A 22,462-nucleotide genomic window follows, 5' to 3' on the forward strand; every position below is an offset into this window, starting at 1 on the left:
AGTCAAACCCTCACACTTTTCAGATGATATGATATTTTACATGGAAAACCTAAAAGACTCCACTCCAAAACTGCCAGAACTCATACAGGAATTCAGTAAAGTGTCAGGATATAAGAATCAAAGCACAGAAATCAGCTGTATTTCTATACACCAACAACAAGACAGAAGAAAGAGAAATTTAGGAGTCAATCCCATTTACAATTGCGCCCAAAACCATAAGATACCTAGAAATAAACCTAACCAAAAAGGCAAAGAATCTGTACTTAAAACTATAAAATACTCCTGAAAGAAATTGATGAAGACACAAAGAAATGGAAAACGTTCCATGCTTATGGATTGGGGGTGGGGAGTAGGGGGTGGAATAAATTTGAAATATTCAAGGATCAGAGAAAAGGACACTAGTTGGAGCATGAAAGTAGAATTTGCTGTTGTTGAGGTAGATAGGGGCCAGATCAAGGACTGCTGTGTAGGCCTTGGTCGGTAAACACAAAGCAAAGCTATTAAGAGGCTTATTGTATTATAGGGGCCTGTTCTGATTTATACCCTAAAAGATCTCTCTGACTGCTCTGTGGAGAATGGATTGAAGGGGGGCGGGTATTAGCAGCAAGAATGGAAGCAAGGGAAGGAGTTAGGAGGCTATTACAATCGTTCACATAGTGAATGGTAAGTGGAAGTAGTAAAATATGATTTTATTTGGGTTTATTATGGAGGGACAGACATCAGGACTCACTAATAGATTGGATATAAGAGGTAGAAGAAAGGAAGTGCACTTGAATTATTCCTAAGCTTATGGTTTGAATAAATGAGTGCATGGTTCTATACTTACTGAGCTGGGAGAGGTATCAAGAGCTCCCACTTAGAAGCATCCACACAGATATAAGCACACACTCCAATTTCCCTTGACCTCACATCTCTGTAGCTATGGCTGTCTCTTTTTTTCCTTCCCATTAAATTTCTTAAAAAATGTTTTCTATATTCACTGTTCCCATTCCCTGTGTCTCCCCTCACTCCATAATGCTTCCACCCATGATGATTGATCAATATTCTTTTTGCTAACATCTTTATGTCACTAATGCAAAGGACACCAATTAATTTTAGGATTTTAGATTACTGTATGGCTATGATGATTGATCTCGACTCTCAAGGACTGCTACTACACCATGAGGGGTTGGAACAAGCATGTCTGGGATGCAGGAGATCCTGTAGAGATGCCTCTTAGTACGTCCATATCCTGTGATAAAGTCGATGGAAAATTACATCAACTGAATACAGGCGGGACTACTGACGGGTCAGACCCTTTAGGAATAAAGGTCTGAGTCACCCACCAGGCAAGGTACCATGAAATTCTTGCTGAGGGCAAAAAGAGAAAATGGGGACTGCAAGAAGATAATTATACATACCAGTTATGTCCAGTTGCAAAAACAAAGACTATAATAGTTTTAAGTACTTCTTCCTTGCTTGAATTTTTTCCCTCTACCATTCCTGTACCATCTAAAATAAAATGTGTCGATAGTAATTAACCTTACCTCTCAGTATTAAATTACAAGATATCAAAGAAAGAGTGGGGCTTAGTTAGAAGAGGTATGAATGTCACCCAAAGATAGACAAAGGGCTTTGCATTGACTTCTAGGAAAGAGTCCACATGCCTTTTTGTTGCTTAGGGAATATTTGCATCAGGTTAGGAAGAAGTGGGATTTTGTTACTGTCTATATTTGTAAGAAAAGTATGATCAAATGAGGAATGTGTAGATGCCACCTTGGTAAAGAGTAGATTTTGGTACTTTTATGCACTTTAACTTATTTAACTTCTCAGTATTCCCTTTTCTGTGTGATTCTGATTTAGCATTTTTTGTAAGAGAAACTTGCATAAGATTTGGAAAATAGATGTGACGCTGCAGCCATTTTGTAACACTCTGAAGGTCAGTGTTGGGTACCAGGCACTGTGGCAATTCACACACACTGTCAGCGCTCTGCTAGCTCACTTGGTGTGGGACAACACCCAACCCCATCGCCTCTCCAGCTCCTGCCAGATCTCCTTCAGCTTCTGCTAGTGCCTGTGCAGCTCCATGATGAAGGGGGCACCTTCTCTTGTACGTCTCCCACCACACTGAGGTTGGGGTTGTGAGAAAACAGACTCAGATGCTAGTTTGCCTTTCCTGTTGTCCCTATCCATCTTTCTTTCCCGACAGCTCGACTGGCTGACCTAAAGCAATTTTTGGTCTAACACTAGACCCAGAAACATTGGCCTGCATAGACTACTCCATTAGCTTTCAGAATTGCATGAGGTCTAACCTCCATAGTAAGTCACTCATAATGGCTCTGCTTCTCTGGCAAGCCCAAAACTGTATGCCCTATCTGCCTGGGCACTTTTTTTAAAAATCCCAGAAAAAATGTAGGATCATACAATGTCATGTGTCTTGTCTCATTAAGTTTAAGGTGGTTCATTGTCCTCCTCCTCCTTCTCTTCCTTCTTTTGTCTTTCATGACACTGACATTTTTGAATTTGACCTTTTGAGGATCCTGGGTCAATTGTTTTATAAATCCTCAATGTAGATAAGTTGTTTCCTCACAGTTAGATTCTGGTTAAGGTTTTTGGCAGCAGTACTGTGGGAGAGGTGATGTTTTCCCCTCAGTGTTCACCTCAGAACATACTCTATTCAGAGTCTCATTATTGCTGATGTCAAGTTTGATTTCTTCATTAAAGTGGTGTCTGCCAGATTTCACCTTTGAAAAGGTAATTTTTCCTTTGAAATTAATAAAAAAACCTACTAGATGACATTATAAAATTGTATACATATCTTGTTCCCTGGTAGTCTTTCACCTAATGGTTTTGGCATCCACTGATGATCAGTTATTACTATGGAGGTTACAAAACAGTGACTTGAAATTCCATCATTTTTTTTTTTAATTAGGTGGTCTTCTTTTGTAAAGAAGAGCTTTCCATACTTCTCATGCTTCTTTGTTAATATTTTTGCTATCAGCGTGTCATTTGTCATTTTGTGTTCAAAATTATTGTAACTGTAACCAGAAGGTATTCCTTCCAATGAGCAACTGTGTTCAATAATATTCTATAAATTTGCTGGAGAGAGTGTATACATCTTTTAATATATTTAATTCTAAGTTCTTACTGTTTTGTATTATTTAAATTATATCTTTTAATTTCACTTCATATGATTATTGCAGATATGTAGTAGTAAACCATACAGTTTTGTATATTTAGATTATATTCATCAATCTTGTTACATTCTCTTATTAATTTTAATAAATTATATCTAGATTATTTTGGACTTTGTGTTTACTCAACTATACTGTCTGAAAATCTGACAGTGCGTTAGTTCTTTTTAATACTTATACATATATATATCTTCATTTTCTCTCTACTTGTACTGGTTAAAATCTCCAATAAAATGTTACATAAAAGTAGTGCTAGCAGGCATTCTCATCTCATTCCCAATTTTAAAGAGAAAGATATTAATATTTCATCATTAGAAATTTTTGCTGTAGGGTTCAGTAGATACCTTCTACTGGATTAATGAATTCCACTTTTATTACTAGTTTGTCAAGTGGTATTTAAAAATATAGAGATATATATATATGAATGCTGAATGTAATTAAACATTTTTAATCAAATGAAATACTCATGTGATTATACTTCAATTTGTTACTTGTGATAAATTGCATTTGTTTATTTCCTAGTGTTAGATAAATATAACTTTAGTGGGTTAAACTTGAATTCTTTATGCTCTATTATCTTTTTAAAGATTTTTCTGACTATGTTCATGAGTTGAATTGACCTTTTTCTTTCTGGTAGTGTGCTGATCTGTTTTCTCAATGAATGTTATGTTAGCCTACTAACCGGATTTGGGGGATCTTTTTCATATGTAAAACTATGTGTAAGATGAAAATGATTTATTCTTGAACATTTGATAGAACACACCATAAAAGTCATATGGGTGTGGGATTTTTTGTGTGTATGTGGAAAAGTCTTCACTGATTCAGATTTCTTAGAAGAACTGTATAAGAGAACGGTTTAAGTTTTCTATTTCTTCTCTAGTCAATTTTAGTAAGATGCATTTTTTCCTAGTAATTGTCTATTTGTCTAAAATGTTAAATGTAGTGGCATAATTTGTTTCTAATATTTTCTTATTAACTTTTTAAAACATCTAGTAATGCCTCCCTCTTCATTCCTGATGTAATAGTTTATGAATTCTGCCTCTCTCTCTCTCTCTCTCATGCACACACACACACTCACACAGACACTCACACATTCACATTCAGCAGTACTAGAATTTTGACTATTTAAATTTTTTGAAGAACCAGTTTTTGGTTAAGTTGATCCTCTTCATTGTACATTTTCTATTTAATTCATTTCTGTTCTTATCCTTGTTATTTTCATCCTTCTCCCTTTTTGAAATTATTTTTCTTGGATTGTGTCTAACATCTTATAAGAGATACTTAGGTCATTAAATTTTAGCTCCTATTTTGTTAGCATACACACTTAAGGTTATAAATTTTCTTCTAAGAACAAGTTTAATTACATTCTACAAGACTTAGAAGTGACCCATGGGTTGGTATAAGGATATTTCTTAATTTATAAGCATGGGACTGTTTTAGATACACTTTTTAAAAAAATGACATCTAGTTTGTATGATCAGAAAATATTAGAAAAATACATTTTCTATTATTTCTATAGTCTTTTGAAATGTGATGAAATTTGTTTATGGCTCCATATATGATCAATTTTTGAAAATGGTTCATTTGTGCTTAAAAAGACTGTATATTCAATAGTATTTGAATTTGTCCCTTAGGTCAATTTTACTAGTCTTATTTTTCAAATCTTATACTCACTCATTTTGTTTTTCCATTTTTTTTAAATTTTTTATTTGACAGAGAGAAATCACAAGTAGGCAGAGAGGCAGGCAGATAGGAAGGGAGAAGCAGGCTCCCTGCTGAGCAGAGAGCCTGATGTGGGGCTCGATCCCAGGACCCTGGGATCATGACCTGAGCCGAAGGCAGAGGCTTAACCCACTGAGCCACCCAGGTGCCCCTTCCATTATTGAGAAGTGTACTAAAACCGTGCCCTATAATTATTGATTTTTCTTTTTATTTCATTTAATTATTGTTTTAAAAAATGGAGTCTGATGTTCTACTATTAGTTGAAGACAAATACAAAATTTTTATATCATCCTGGCAAGTGAAACTTTATAATAAATATGAAGTAATCATCTTTTCTCTAATAATGCACTTTGCTTTAAAGTTTGAAGTGTAAGTACTTCCATTTCTCTTTTTGTATCTCATTTTCAAACTTGTATATATATATATCTGAGTTATGTTCATTACAAATATCACACAGTTGTATTTCTTATTTTTCTGACAATCTTTGTCCTTTCGTTCATTCTGTCTCATTTTGTTTAACAGAATTGTTGCTGGTATACCTGGTGTAAATTTAGCATCTTATTTTGTACTTTCTACTTGTCCCACCTATTCTGTTTACTTTTTCTTTTTCCCAGTTTGCCTTGGGATTGATTTTGTGAGAGTGTGTGTATCTAAATTACTATGCATTCTTTTTGATTACTTGTTTGGAATTTATTCATTCTTTCCCTCTTCCTTTAGTGGTTGCCTGAGAAATTTTAAAATGTGTACTTGAAATCAACAAAAAAGGTAATGATTACTTTTACCTTGCTTTCAGACAATCCACAATTTTTAGAACATTTTAACTCACTTGACCCCATCCTGATTCACGCATTTTAGTTGTCATTTTTTTTACTTTTATCTTTTGAAAAGTCCATTATCATTATTATTTTACATCGTCACTGTTCATATAGACTTACATACTTACCTTTATCTACATTCTTCATTCTTTTCAGTACATAGGCCTGTTTTTCTTCTGCCTGAAGTGTACCCTTCATAATTTAATTTGGCGAATGTCTCCTGGTAGTAAATTCGCCCAACATCTGTCTGAAAATGACTCTTTTTGCCTTTGTTCTTAAAATATATTTTCACTGGGCTTAGGTTGAAAATCACTTTCTTTCAACATAGTGAAAATATAATTTCATATTTTTAACTTCTATTATTACTGAGGAAAATTAGTCTACCATTTTTCTTTTGAAGGTAACCTAACTATATTGGGTTGAATGGTGGCTCTCAAAATCTCATGTCTATCCAGAACCTCAGAATGTGACCATACTTGGAAATATGGTCTTTGCAGATGTAATAAGTTCAGAATATCAAGACAAAATCATCCTGGATTTAGGGTAGATCCTAAATTGAATGTCTTTTGTCCTTAGAAAAAGAGGAGAGGACACATGGAGACATGGGATGCTGTCTTGTGAAGTAGGAGGCAAAGTTTGGAGTGATGCAGCTGCAGGCCAAGGAATGCAAAGGACTTCCAGCAACCACCGGAAACTGGAAGAGAGGCAGGGAACAGATTCTCCTGTGTGCCCCAGGGGGAGTTAACCCTGCCAACACACTGATTTCAGACTTCTGGTCTCCAGAATAGGAGAGACTAAATTTCTGTTGTTTTAAACCACCCAATTTGTGGCAATTTCTTATGGCAGCCCTAAGAAGACTAGCATGTGTTAATTTTCCCGATTGCTTTAAGAATTTTTTTCCTTGTTTTTGGTGCTCTACAGTTTCAGCAGGATATGTCTAACTATGGGCTTCTTTTAATTTATCCAGCTTGGAATTCACTGGGTTCCTTGAACATTCAGGCTTCCCATTTTTTATTGGTTTTGGTTTCCAAGTTCTTTACCCATTTATTGTCTTTTCAGTGTTTTAAAGACATTTTTAAAAAATTTTTCCAGAAGTTTTGGCTGTTTTTAGTGGGAGAGTTGTATAATTATCCCAGCTTGGCTTTTTTACCAGGAAAAGATATCTGCCTGAGTAATCTTCTAATAACCAAATCAGATCATGTCAATATTCTGCTTAATATTCTCTGATGGCTATTTACCATCCTTAGGATCGAATCCCAAATCTCATCTCTGACCTTGCTGATCATAGATGTGTCCAGCTCTTTGTTCTCCTAGAACATTCTCTTTCCACCATGTTGTTGCAGAGATGGTTCCCACTGTAGGAAGTAATTTCTCTCCTCTCTGTTATGATTTTCTCAGCTAAATCTTCATCATATTTCATTTTTTAGTATTAGGATTCTAGGAGATGCAAGAGGCTTTATCAGAGGAATTAAGAATAACTGGGAGAGGGGCACCTGGGTGGCTCAGTGGGTTAAGCCTCTGCCTTCAGCTCAGGTTATGATCTCAGGCTCCTGGGATCAAGTCCCGCATCGGGCTCTCTGCTCAGCAGGGAGCCTGCTTTCCCCCGCTTCCTGCCTCTCGGCCTGCCTCTCTGCCTACTTGTGACCTCTCTGTCAAATAAATAAATAAAATCTTAAAAAAAAAAAAAAAGAATAACTGGTAGAGTTACTATTTCAGGGCAGAAAAGTTTTATCTGTATCTCTCACATACACCATGCAAATAAATGATTTCTACCTCATTCAGTGCAGTTCTTTTCAATATGTATTTATTGAGAACCTCTATATAACAAGTACTGTGCAGGAATTGGGGGTTCAAAAATAAATATGACATCCTTTTACCCCAAGGACTTCACAATTTGGTGGGGAAAACAGATAATAAGAAAATGATTTTAATATCTTTTTTTAGATAAAGTTCTGCAGAGAGAGTTATGGATACCCAGAACAGGAGTCCTTAGTGAAGCCTGAGATTTCAGGGAAGGTTTTCTCAGTACCTTTCCACCTGTTTCTGTGTGGTTCAGCATTCCTAGAATCTAGAGAAAAGTTTTCTCTGATTAAACAGCCTAGCAGGAAAGGTTGTTTTAGAATTAAAGATGGCTTTGTCTTTTGGCAAGACCATGATCATTTATATGACTCAATTTAGCCAAGAGCTTTCTTTTTACACACAATAACTAATGAGTTGTCCATTCTGTCTCAAAAGAGCAACTTGTAAAATAATGATATTAAGTCTATTGACTGGGAAGTGGACTTTGATAAACTTACAAAGCAAAGCCCTCTTCATCTATCTCAGGAAAGAACACTCTCCTGACAATAGAGCAGTAATCTTCAAACTGGGGCTTGTGTACACCTGGGAGCACCTGGAAACTTTCCAAGGCCTATATAAAATCCTGTGATTTTTAAGGAAATCAATTTCCAGATCTTCCACTTTATACATGTGCTCCCTTAAAACTGCTGAAAGTTTCTTCTGTGCTTTCCCATTTTCCAGTATGCTTTTATAATCCCCCAAGACCCACCTCTCCTGAACTGAATTGTACTGTTTTATATTTTCCTTGGTTGAAAAAACTTCAGCAATAAAAAAGAAAGAGGACAATTTCAAATATTGGTTAGTGGCGTTGAGAAGGTGAATAATTCAAATGATTGGTTAACAAATCCTTCTAAATGAGAGGTTCCCTTTTAATTTTTTTAAAATCAGAATTCAATGAGAACCTGAGCTCTTAACCAATAGATCATTACAAATGAATTTTTGATGATAGATCACTATGGATTTTTGTTATGTAACTCAAAAGGAGTTCAAAGAATTGAATAACAGGGCCATAACAAATTCTTTCCCAGTTCCATCTACTTATTTCAGGCAAACTGTTTCTCAGTGCTTACATCTATAACAATGAATACTGGATATATATATTTTTTATAATAAGTAATATTCATACATAAATAAAGTCTCATTTATCTCATTACAAGATTTATTTCCAGAACTTTGTTAATGTTTATGCATATTTATCAAGGTTTATAATAAATGCTGTTTGGCTAAATTATACACTAAAAATCATAATAACTCAATCCAGGTGGAATTTTAAACAAAGCCTCTGTTCATAGAATTTTAAAATTTAAGTTATAGACATAAAGTGTTAGAGACTAATACAAGATTTTCAAGAATAAATATGCATCATAAGTATATATGTTAAAATTCTCAAGAATTAGAAGTACATTTTAAAAGAGAAAAAAGAAAGATTTAAAATATCTTACATTTTATGGGTGCCTGGCTGGCTCAGTCAGTAGAGCACGTGATTTTTTTTTTTTTAAGAACTGAATGATTTTGTTTATTTATGTATTTATTATTATATTATGTACTTATTGTTTAAAGTTTTTATTTAAATTCCCGTTGGTTAACATGTAGTGTAAAACTTGTTTCAGGAGTAGAATTTAGTGACTCTTCACTTACATATAACACCCAGTGCTCATCACAAGTGCCCTCCTTAATACCCATCACTCATTTAGCCTATCCCCGTATCCGCCTGCTTTCCAGCAACCCTCAGTTTGTTCCCTATAGTTAAGAGTGTGTTTTAGGGTTTCCTGCTCTCTCTTTTTTTCCCCCTTATGTTCATCTGTTTCATTTCTTAAATTCCACTTATAAGTGAAATCATATGGTATTTGTCCTTCTCTGCCTGACTTAGTTTGTTTAGCATAGTACACTCTAGCTCTAACCGTGTTGTTGTAAATAGTAAGATTTCATTCCTTTTTATGGCTGAGTAATATTCTGTTATATGTTTTATATATATATGTATATCCTATAATAAATATAAAAAAAATATTCTGTTTATTCTGTTACATATATACATATATGTGTATGTATATATAATTCCACTTTTTATATATGTAAATATATATACATTATATATATACACACACACAGACACACACACACACCACATCTTCCTTACCCATTCATCAGTCGATGGGCATTTGAGCTTTTTCCATAATTTGACTATTGCTGATAATGCTGCTATAAACATGGAGATGCATGTGTCTCTTCAAGTCATTGTTCTTGTACCCTTTGTGTAAATAACTGGTAGTGAAATTGTTGAACTGCAAGGTAGTCCTATTTTTAAGTTTTTGAGGAATGTCCATACTATTTTCCAGAGTGGAGAGCATGTGATTCTTGATCGTGGGGTTGTGAATTTTAGCCCCATGTTGGGTGTGGAGTCTACTTTTAAAAAAATGAAGGGGCACCTGGGTGGCTTAGTGGGTTAAAGCCTCTGCCTTCGGCTCAGGACATGATCCCAGGGTTCTGGGATCAAGCCCCGCATTGGCTCTCTGCTCAGCAGGGAGTCTGCTTCCCCCCTTCTCTCTGCCTGCCTCTCTGCTTACTTGTGATCTCTGTCAAATAAATAAATAAAATCTTTAAAAAAAAAGAAAAGAAATAAAGTAATTTAAGAAAAATAAAATAAAATGTCTTACATTTTAAGAAAGCTTGTTTATATTTTTTACATTTATATGGGTAGATGAAATTTCTTTGATTAAAAATTATATTGAATACAATTAAAAAAGCAAAGTAACTGTTTTATTTTAAAATGCCAATGTTCTCAATATATGGATATTCTTTGCATTTAAAAAGACTTATAATATCCAATATAATAAAATGATTTTAAAATATTTAAAAGGATAATGTACACTATGGTGATTACAGTTAATAATGCTGTATGGTACATTTTAAAGGTACTAGGAGAGTAGATCTTAGAAGTTCTCATCACAAGGAAAAAAATCGTAACCATGTATGGCCATGGATGTTACCTAAAATTAATTGTGGTGATCATTTCATTATATATACAAATACCAAATCACTATGCCCTACACATGAAACTAATAAAATGCTGTGTATCTATTACATATCAATTTTAAAAACTGAAATTAAAAACACAAATAGAATGACAATTTTTAAAAAGATAGGAGAAAACATTTGAGGGGGATCAATAGGTTCAGTCTCTTTTTTATTTGTTGCCCTTTTTTTCAAAGATTTATTTATTTATTTGACAGACAGAGATCACAGTAGGCAGAGAGGCAGGCAGAGAGAGAGGAGGAAGCAGGCTCCCTGCTGAGCGGAAAGCCTGATGCCGGGCTCGATCCCAGGACCCTGGGACCATGACCCGAGCCGAAGGCAGAGGCTTTAACCCACTGAGCCACCCAGGCACCCCTGTTGCTTTTTTTTATTAAGCTTTTATTTTAAGTCCAGTATGGTTAACATAATTTGCTCAGTCTCTTGAGAGTGTTGCTGAATCTCAGTGAAGAAAGTCCAGAACAGTTTAGTACTTGAAGTCACATTCTGAATCTTAGATGGATTCACACTACATCAAGGCAAAGATGCCTACTCATTGTCCCCAGGAGGACCTGGTTACGACATGATATTTTCGGGTTAGTTTGTCAACCGCAATCCAGAAGTGTTAAATGTAGAATTTTTTTTTATTTCATTAAAAAAATAATTTAAATTCAACTATATCATAGTCCCACCCTTATCTGCAGGGGAGAGGTTTCAAGACCCTCAGCAGATGCCTGAAACCACAGATAATACCAAACCCTATATACACTATGTTTTTTTCTTATACATACCCATCTATGATAAAACTAATTTGTAAAGTAAACAGAGTAAGAGATTAACAATAATAACTAATAATAAAATAGAACGATCACAATAATAAGCTGTAATATGTTATGTGAATGTGGTCTCTCTCACTTTCCCTCTTGAAGTACCATCCTGGACTGTCCTCACCCTTCTTGTGATGATGCGAGATGATAAAATGCCTACATGAGGACACAGAGTGAGGCAAATGACATAGATATAATGAGGTAGTGTTGGGCGTCTATTGACCTTCCGGCAGTTCATCTGAATGATATAGGCATTGTGATACAGCATTAGGCTTCTACTGACCTGACAATTCATCAGGAGGGAGATCCTTTGTGCCTGGAGAACGGTTGACGGGGTGGCTGAAACCACTGGGAGCAAAACTGCAGATAAGGGGCGGAGGAACTACCCAAACTCTACAAGATACATTGTTGGATTTGCTTCCTGACAAAATATAAATTCTAAATATATTGCATCATTTACTTCAATTTGATTAAAGTAAAAAATAAATATCCTGAAATTGCCTCAAAATTTCTTCTTCCATTGCCATCAACACAGGTCTGTGAGACTTGTGACTCTACTCTGAGTGTTATTAAAATGAAAGTAGATTAGATGAGCTAACAAATAAGGAGCAAGCTTATTCGTCATATTAGAAACTGTGTGTATTTAAAGTATGTATATTTAATTTGGGAAATTCCTTTTCATTCATAAGTTTTGGTTAATTAAACTATGAAACGATAACAAAATTAGGAGTCAAATAGTGATTTTCCATGTTAGTCACTGATTTTCACTGAATAATGTGGCTAGTTTTTGTAATTTTTAAAAATGCTGTTTTAATGATATTTACTAAAATGCAATTTCATATTTATTGAATCTAATAATAAAAATTGGAATTCTATTTTGTATGTCTTTTTAAATTTGTTAATTTCATTACATTTTCTAATAACTCATTTTTATTGTATTTTCCAAAAATATAAGTCTGTGACTGGTGAAAAGCACACCCAAAAATTAGTCCTTAGCCACAAATGAGTGGATAATCACTGAATTAAGAGGTGTTTCTGATTGCCAGTGTCCTCTTCTATAAAGTAAGAAGGTCAATATCTTAGGCGCACCTGGGTGGCTCAGGTGGTTAAGCGGCTGACTCTTGGTTTCACCTCAGGTTGTGATCTCAGGGCCATGGGATGGAATGCCACATCAGGCTCTATGCTCAATGCAGAGTCCACTTGGCTCTCTCCCTCCACCCTTTGCCCCACCCTCTCGCTGCCACCCCTAACCCCTCCAACTCACATGCGCTCTCTCTCTCTAAAATAAGTAAAATATTTTTATAGTGAATATTTATTTATAGTGAATAATTTATTTAGTTAGTTAGTTTTCATTTTGTTATTTTATTTCTTTTCAGTGTTCCAGCATTCATTGTTTATGCACCACACCCAGTGCTCCATGCAATATGTGCCCTCCATAATACCCACCATCAGGCTCATGCAACCTCCCACCCCCACCAAGAATGTCAAAATTTTAGAAAGATATTGTATGATTAAATGAAATCATAAGCAAGACATTCCTAGACTATAAGTCATTCAATAAATGAGAGCTCTTATTGCATATACATTTAGACTATTTTAATAAAGATATCTATCCACCATGATGCAATGTACTATTTTAAGTTCTTTATATGTATTAGCTCATTCAATCTCCCCACAAGACCTATAAGATGAAAAATATTATCAGCTCCATTTTATAGGTGAAGAAACTGAGGCCCAAAGTGATTGTAATAGTCAGTTTTCAGTAGGTAATGCTATGATTTAAAAAAAAAAACAAAACACTAATTTCAAAATTCCAATAGCTTATAACAATGCATACTTATTTTTCACTCAAATTATATTTTGGTACTTGCATGTCATTTTCCTTAGTTTTTCTTTACGACTCTTCTCAATGCAGATGTTAGGCTAAAGAAGTAGGCAACCCTTAGTAGGTACACACCATTTTCTTATAGAAGGAACAAGTAAGAGAGATGATGGAAACCTATAACAACTCATAAAGCTGCTTGCTAGGTATGGTATACATTGTGTTTCCTCACATACCACTGGCCAGAGCATACACATGGTCAAGCCCAAGAGCAATAGGATGAGAAACATATCATCATCCTCTCATCAGAAGAGAAAACTATTATTTGGGAAGAATAATGCAATCTACCACAGTTATGCAACTTGTCAGTAGTTGTGCTGCTATTCAAACATGGCAATCTAGCAAGAGTCTACATTCTTCACCATAACTTCCTGTTTACCCCATTTCCAAGATGGTTGAATCAAATGGTGAAAGGAAAATCCCCATAGTACTCCTCTCCTACAAGCAACGTGGTATAAAATCTGGTAACTATATAGAAACCCTGAAACCAAACAAGAGGCCTTAGGACAAGTTCAAGGTCATTCAGAGCTGTAGTGTTTCATCATCAATGTATCTTCAACCACAGGGAGATGCGTTACTTGGAAAGCACAGACAAGATAAATAATAAATGTTCACATGCCAGTTCTACATTAAGGACAAATGTTAGATGTAAAGCTAACTGTCTGCTAGTCTCATTCTCTTGAAAAAAAATTTTTCACTTAATTTTTCAGCAAGAACATTTGTTACTATTTGTACCATCATGCTTATGTTTCCAGTGGTGATATTATTAACAATACATAGAAGATACTGTATTAACTATATATTTTTTCACTGCCTAGCATAATATGCATATATGATAGTATATTTATAATTTTCTCTTTTGTATAATTCTATGTGTAGATTGTTTGCCACCTAGTGGCAGTTGTTTTCAACTCAAACATTAATATTCATGACCAATTTTAATTAGTTTGACAATGTGTTTTTTTTTTTAAGGAAAGATTCCAAAGTCATAAAATGTTTAAAAGTGTTGACAATCACATTATTCTGCTCTAGCAAACTTAAAAAAAAATACCTTGCAAATTTGGTTCATATTTAATCCTTGACAATGACAGATGAGGCAGTATATTCAGAAGTCATTTCCTGTTACAAGAAGAATGTAGAGAATGATAAAACGAACATTTCAATTTTTAGCAAATAATACTAGGATGTTCTTTGAATGTGGTGGCTTTCTGTTTTTCATTCAATATTGCTTAGCAAAATATACACACATAGTTGCAACACTCATAGATTTATCATACGCACATTTTGGCCTGTGTGACTAGAAGAATTTCATGGTTGTTCCTATTTGACTATTTAATACAGTCAAAATCTCATAAAATCCTGGGCAGCAGGGTTGGAATAATTCTCACAAAATTGTAAATAAAAATGAGGTATTAATTTATGTCAATTAGACTTGCAAAAATTAGAATCTGGCCAATGAAAAATTTTGGCAAGAACGTGGTATCAGGGGCGCCTGGCTGGCTGAGTCAGAAGAGCATGTGACTCTTGGTCTCTGGGCCATGAGTTCGAGCCCCAGTTGGGAGGAGAGATGACTAAAAAAGTAAATAAATAAAAACTTAAGTAAAAGAGAATGTGGTATCATATAAAGCCTCACTCATCACCGGTAGGAATGTAGACAAGTGCAGTCATTCACGCCAACAATATGACAACACTTAAGAATATCCTTATCCTATGACCCAGTATATACCTCCTCCTTGGTATGCACTCCAAAATCTCCCATGGGTCCAAGGGGACATACACGATGATCATCACAGTGCTGTTTGTCGAGGCAGGAAGCTGGAAGATTTCTAGATGTCTATCACTGGGGAAGTGAATAGACAAAAATGAATGAATTTTCATGATGAACTACGATGCAACAGTTAAAAGTAACAGCTGCATATATGCAGCAACATAGTGAATCTTAAAAAAACAACAACAACATAGTGCAGAGTGGAAAAGTTAAGACAGAAAGAAATTATGCAACATGTATCATTTCGTAAATTAAAATACTGTAATATAAAACAATCTACAATTTACACAAATGTAAAATCCCCCAAATTTGTATTCAGTGTATTTATATACATCAGAATGACTGGATGAAGGAGAAGAAATTGGGGGATGGATATAAAAAGGAATAAGCGGAGGAATTAATTAATAACCAACCTCACCAGAAAGGGCCTTGTGAATACCCATGATGATGACGTCCTTTAAACTGAGGACTCAGTGCTGTTGAAGGTCAGCTTAGACTCTGAACGCAAGACCCAAATAATAATGTTGAACGTGCCAAATTTAAGAATCGAATGTAAAAGTGATTTTTTAAAAAAATAAAAATTTCTCTCCTAAGTAAAGGAGATATTTCTCCCAGCAAGAGGAGAGGACTTACTTTAGCTAGATGATTTTTGTTTGGAGCTTATTGTAAACACCCTGAAGTTATTTATATTTCGGGTTCGCTGGGCACTGAGATTTTGAATACAGTTATTAAGTGGACAAAGTTTTGAGCTTAAGTGTAATGGTCTGATACAAATACTTGGTGCGGTGTAAGTGGAAAGAGAGTAAAAGCGAACAAAGATAAAAATAGAGATATTTAAAGAGAGAAATAGTTTAGGTCAGCATTTCTCAAATTTGGGGAGTTTCCTCTCCCAAGGAACACCAAATTCTGGGCTCATTCCATAGAAAAAGATGGTGCTGTGAGTACCCATCTTTCACTATGCAGACACAGGGAACATGAGCACATGACAGCCTTAAAGATTTCCCCGAGTAAACAAATGAACCTGTTGACTTCACCTAACTTAGTGCTTCTCTGACTTACTTGACTAGGCTCATCTTTGCATCTATCAAAAAAAAAAAAAAAAAAAAGCCATCAACATCTGTCAAGTTTGCCATTCACAAGCACTTGGGAAAACATGAGATCAGGCAACTCCTTACCAACATTACTCCATTTTAATTTGTATTTTCTATCTCATCTGAGTCTTTGTAATGCCTGTAACTAATATCAATTTCTTTAAAAATACCCATACACAATGGTAAAAGTAGTACATGCTTATGAAAAATTTTTGAACAACAAAGTAGATTTTATTTCAAAAATGAGATCCTACCATGCAGCCTGAACTGTACCTCACTTCTTCCATTCAGTTAGAGATCTTAGACTGCTCCCCCTTGTCAATATATTCATATTAGGTATCTTGTGTTTTTTAAAAAGCCACAGAGTATTCCCGAGTGGGGATATACATGAGGCCTGAGAGCAGGTTTTCCTACTGGGATGGGGGAGTGGGGCAAATCCAGCCGACGCAGCTAGCCTATTAGGGGAGGGACCAAAGCTGCTCTAGGCTAAGGGACATGTGGATCTGGCTAGTGTGAGGGAGTCAAGAGGCAGTTTCAAACAGAAGTAGGGTGAGGGTCAGGCTGTAAAAAAGTAAAGAAAATGAGAAGCCATGACTATTAGGAAAAGATCAGGCAGGAAGATGACATGTGTGTGGAAGTAAAACAACATTAAATACAATTTTTGACCATGTACCATATGCCAGGAACTAGGCTAAATGTTTTACTATATTTTTTCTTTAATTCTCACTGCCCCCAACACAAATCTTGTGAGATGGGTATTAATATCTCCATTACAGTGATGCAAAAGGCCAAGATTAGACAATTCAAAAAACAGGCAGAGGCCACAACTCCAGCAAATGGCAGGCAGAGTTGATTGCCTCCTCCATCTGACTGGAATGACAGGCCCCCACTGATCACCACATAGCTCAAGGCTCAGTGCACACATGAGGCAAAACAAGGCGATGCAATGAATCTTACCTGGGGGGCCAGGCGGCATGGCTTGGGACAAGCTACTCTGGCATGTTGATGGATATTTTCAGTAGCACGGCAACAGGGGACCTCAATATTGAGATGGGGAGGATGCCTTCATGCCCTGGCTTTTCTACCTGCAGGTAAGGCTTATTTTCCAATCTCTTTCCTGCTAAAGCCAACCAAAGAAAGCCATGAAACCATGAGGCTTGCAACCCTTTGAAAGCTTACATTCTTCTGGTACCTTCTCTCCCCTTCCTGAGCGGCCTTCTCATCCTTTCTCAAAAAGTAATCACTGACCCTCCCCGCGGACACCGTCTTCTGAAAGGACTTTCTATTCCTCACTTCCTCACCATTGCAGTTCTCTTGGGTCACCGACACCCCACCCCAAACGTGTCTCATCTCATTCCACGGGCGAGTGCCTGGGGCGGAAGTGACTTCACGTCTGCCTGGGGGCTGTTCCCCTTGTCCAGCCTGGCCCGGCGACTGGCGTGAGGACGGAGCTCAGAAATGTTTGTTGAACGGATGCTGAGACATTTGACCGCCTTCAAGGGGGAAGAGGAGACAGGTGTGCGAGATGTGCTTCCTTGGTTTCCACGGCGATAACACGACTGGGAAGGCAAAATAACGTGAACGGATATAAGGCGAAGATGATTCTCCAGGAAAGTAGCTGGAAGATGTACAGCTCACTTGACAAAAGACTTAGCTGTCAGTAGGTCAGGTATGAAGAGTCCAACCATATATATATATATGTATATAGATAAATGCAAAAATATGTGTATATATGTCCAGTATAGAATACATGTACATATTATCCTACATATATAATATCCATATAAAAATATCTGTCTAAAATATACTTTATACACCTCTGAGAAAGTTAATCCTTCGTGTCGAAAAATCCAGCTATTGCTGGCATACGCAGTTATAGTCATTGACATATCATGGTTTTATTTTATGAAACACTTCATCATAAATTAGTCCTTTCCATATCGAGGGAAGATTTCCAGAACAAGAAGTTCTCACAATAGAGATGTTGGTGAGTCACCCCATTTGGGTGACTCACGCTCCTTTGGTTTTATAACCTTTTTAGTAATATGATAATAGTAATTCTTAATTTGTATGTGCCTCTACAGACGTCTGAAGATCACATAGGCAGCGCGGAGCAAATAGAAGCTTTAGAATCATAATGCCAGCTATGCTCCTCCTGAGGTGTGTGCACTTGGGCAAGCTCTAAACTTTTATCTTTCTATGTGTAAAGTACCTAACTTAAGCAGTTATTTTGAGGATGAAAGGGAGTAATCCACCAAAGAACCTAACTCAAACTATGTTCTCAAAAATGTGAAATATATTTTTATCTTTTTTTCCTTTTCTTCCCAATGATGATGAAAGTGTTAGGCAGTAGGCACAATAGGTCTTAACATTCAATTATTTATTTATTTTTTCTTTCAAAGATTGTATTTATTTATTTGACAGAGAGAGAGAAAGATCACAAGTAGGCAGAGAGGCAGGCGGAGGGGGAGGGGGAAACAGGCTCCCTGTGGAGCAAAGAGCCCGATGTGGGGCTCGATCCCAGGACCCTGAGGTCATGACCTGAGCCGAAGGCAGAGGCTTAACCCACTGAGCCATCCAGGCGCCCCTTAACATTCCATTAAGTTAAACGATAAATTTATATATCTTAGCCTATGCATATTGATTAGCAAAGTGAAGTTAAGTTGCCCACCTAGATGGTATGGGTTAAAGGCAAGATTTGAATTCGTGTTCAGTGCTAAGGGTTTGAAATGCTGTCTCTTCTGACATCCATCCTTCCCTGTGAGTCGGGCTCAGGAAAGGATGAGAGCAAGAAGCACAGAGCTTCATATCATGGGCAATGGCTTCTCATGACATCTTCGCAGGGTAGACCATTTTGTGTAGCGAACAGTGAGGCACAGAGACGCTGAGTGAACTTGCCCAAGGTTATAACAAAGCTAAAAAAGCATGAGTGGACAAAATTGGAAAGCTAGTATTTTATATTCCAGAAGTCTCTGTTGTTTCCTATTATTGTTGTGACTAGTTTGACTTCCTCCGGTTCATATGCTGTAGTGATTTGCAACAATAAAGGGAAGAAGGGAAGACAGAGTGAAGGCCTGTTTGAGCCAGGCTCCGAATATTCCAATTCAACTAACATTTACTGAGTCCAAACTGCTAATGGCAGCTCTAAATGTTTCCTCCATTCCACTCAATCCTTCCCTTACTCTTCTTGCTGATTACTGAAAATCTACCACTGAAATTAAATCTTTGGATTAATGGTTTGTTCCTTGTTAAAATGCAGAGTTGTGGGGTTCCCCCCCGCATCAGTATCAGGTTTTTTTCCACCATTCTAGTAATTTGTGCCTTACAGTGAATGAGCTTGCCAGATCCTTGCTGCATTTTTATAATGATGAGGAAGAAAATGTCAAGGACAGTAAAAAAAAATGAAAAAAGAAGGCTGCGTGGATGCTTCGTGCAGGTCACAGGACACACTGACTTGATTCTCTGTTTAACGAGGCTGATTTAGTTCCTTAAAGCCATTCAGGAAAGGATGTGGTACGCATACTTGGTAGAAGATGGTGCAGTTGCTAAAATCCTATTTTTGAAGAAAATTTAATATCGTTAATTTAAAATAGGAACAAAAATTGTACTTATTTCTAATTTTGTTACACATGTGCACATGTGTGTTTTTGTGTGAGTTTGCATGTGTGAGTGTGTGTAAGTGTATATGTGTGTGAGAGAAAAGATAGTATTTTGGCCAAGTCCGTGTCTGTGTCTGTGTATGTGTGTGCGTGTGTGTGCCCATGTGTGTGAGAAAGAAAGACAGAGATAGAGAGAGAGATAGGAAGACGGAGATGGTATTTTAGCTGAGTCAGAGGCGAGATGATGTGAGCCTGGCTGGTGGCATTCAACCTACCCCCTGCAGAGGTCCTTTGTGAGCTTGGGGCAAGCCAGCCTCTGTCTCTCAAAATCTTCCAGGAGCTGTTGCTGCTGTTTCTTTTATTTCCGGACAAAATAGAAATAGAAGCACTTCAAAGTGTACAGAGGTTGAAAATAAAAAGGCTCTGAGATCATCTACTTCCCCTCTATATCACAGGAGTAAACTTAACATTTCGGGCTGTGGTTTCCTGAAATGTTGCGTTCTTGTGCGAACATGTAACCCACCGCACTCATTTTTTTAAAAAGATATATGGAATTATGGGGTGCCTGGGTGGCTCAGAGGGTTAAACCTCTGCCTTCCGCTCAAGTCATGATCCCAGGCTCCTGGGATCGAGTCCCGCATCGGGCGCTCTGCTCAGCAGGGAGCCTGCTTCCGCCTCTCTCTCTGCCTGCTTCTCTGCCTACTTGTAATCTCTGTCTGTCAAATAAATAAATAAAATCTTTTTTTAAAAGATATATGGAATTATACTGTTCTGTCTCATTTCACTTTCTACTTCATATACTTTAAACAACTTTCCATATCAGTATTTATTTTATTTTTTAAAAATGGTATAATGCTCTCTACTCTGTAAGGGCCAAGCCCTCCTCCAAGTACTTTGCAAACACTGCCTTGTTTAATCCTCATCACAACCTAAGGGATGGGGATTGTTCTTGTGTCTACTTTGCAGATAAGCAAAGTGAGTCATACAGAGATTACCATACTTGCTATAGAAAATCCCAGCTCTAAGTGGTGGGGCCAGAATTCAAATTCAGGTATGGTTCCAGAGTCTGCACTAAGGCACTAAGCCTCTGGGAACTACTCATAATCACTAAGCTAAGCTGCTGCTTGGCATGCATAGTATATCTAAATCTTGTCATATACACACACACACACACACACACACACACACACACATATATATGGTTAAGAAGGATGATATATCATCCTTCTTAACAACTGAGTGATATTTCACTGTATGAATGACCACAATCTGTAAATCCAATCTCCTACATATAAGTAGCTGGGTAGTTTACAGATTTTTGTTATACAAATTATTACAAAAATAATTTATCCTCTATCTCTGTGCTATAGCCTCCGTGTAAGTGCTTAACAGTGATGTTGCAAGATCAAAAGGCAAATCCTTTAAATATTTGATAAATAATGCCAAATTATTTCACAAAAGTTTGCACCAAAGTTTCTCTTGTTAACGGTTTCTGAGAATGCTTATTTCCCTTACACCCTTTTACTTGCCAATTTATCAATAGGGGAGAGAGGAAGCTGAGCTCGGATTCTCACTATTTTAAAAATCAAAAGTGAGACTGGGTGTATATTTATATGTTTATGGAACAGTAGTATTTTTTAAAAACTACCTTTTATTTTATGTCTTTTATCCCTTACCAATTTTTCTAGTGAGTTTGTTTTTTTCTTATTGATTACCGTGTGCTTTTTGTTTTTTAAGGTTATTAGCCCTTGTCTGTCATATGTAGTGAATATATATTTCCCTAGATTGAAAGAAGTCAGTGTCAATTAAGTGAGCATTATGGAATCAGTGGTCCGGAAACTTTTGGCAACTAGGCATCAATATGAGCAGTAATACATAATGAGGGAGTTAGTCATGGTAACCTTCGAGTATAGAACAAAGTTGATGTCGGGAACTCGGAGTATGTGCAATAATGCATCTTGGTGAATCTTCCTAGAGGGACCATGTCATGAGGTTTATCTCAGGAAAAATTGAGCTTCCAACCAGTCAAGTGCATTGTAGGAGGCTCAGCACACTCAACTTTGAAGTAATTTTTACTTTTTAAGTAGGCTCCACACCCACCATGGAGCCCAAGGCAGGGCATGAACCTACAATTCTGAGATCCAGGCCTGAGCTGAAATCAAGAGTTCGATGCTTAACTGACTGAGTCATGCAAGTGCCCCTCAACTTGGAAGGATTTTTAATAAAAATGACACTTATTCTCAGCGACAGCCCGAACAGTGGTGAGGCACACACTTCCGGGTTAGTTGGCCTGGACCCAAACTGGGATGTTAATATAATTAACTCTGAGCCAATTATATAGTCTCTGCGTGTCTCAGTTTCTTCACTCGTGGTTGGTGGGAGGAGGGTAGCACCTGCCCCCGAGATGTGAGGATGATGTGATGTTGTGTGTGAACTGCCTACGTCGAGAGCTTGCCCAGGGTGAGTGCTCATCCGCGGCATATCCTGTGTGGAGACCACATACTGAGGAGAACTACACCAAAGCATTAGCAGCAGATGTCTCTCGCAGGTGACATAGTGGGAATTTTATTTTTGTTTTTAACTCGTCCGCATTTTCATTAACGAATATATACTTTTCATCTGCATAAAATATTACTTTTAAGAACCCATTCCCTCCTTGTTTATAAACCTCAGCCAACTTAGATTCCTCTCATGTTCCTCAGATCTATCAATCATATCTAGCTAGCTAGCTATCCAG

This window comes from Martes martes, assembly GCF_963455335.1.
Source record: "Martes martes genome assembly, chromosome: 6".
In the NCBI taxonomy this organism is placed as follows: Eukaryota; Metazoa; Chordata; class Mammalia; order Carnivora; family Mustelidae; genus Martes; species Martes martes.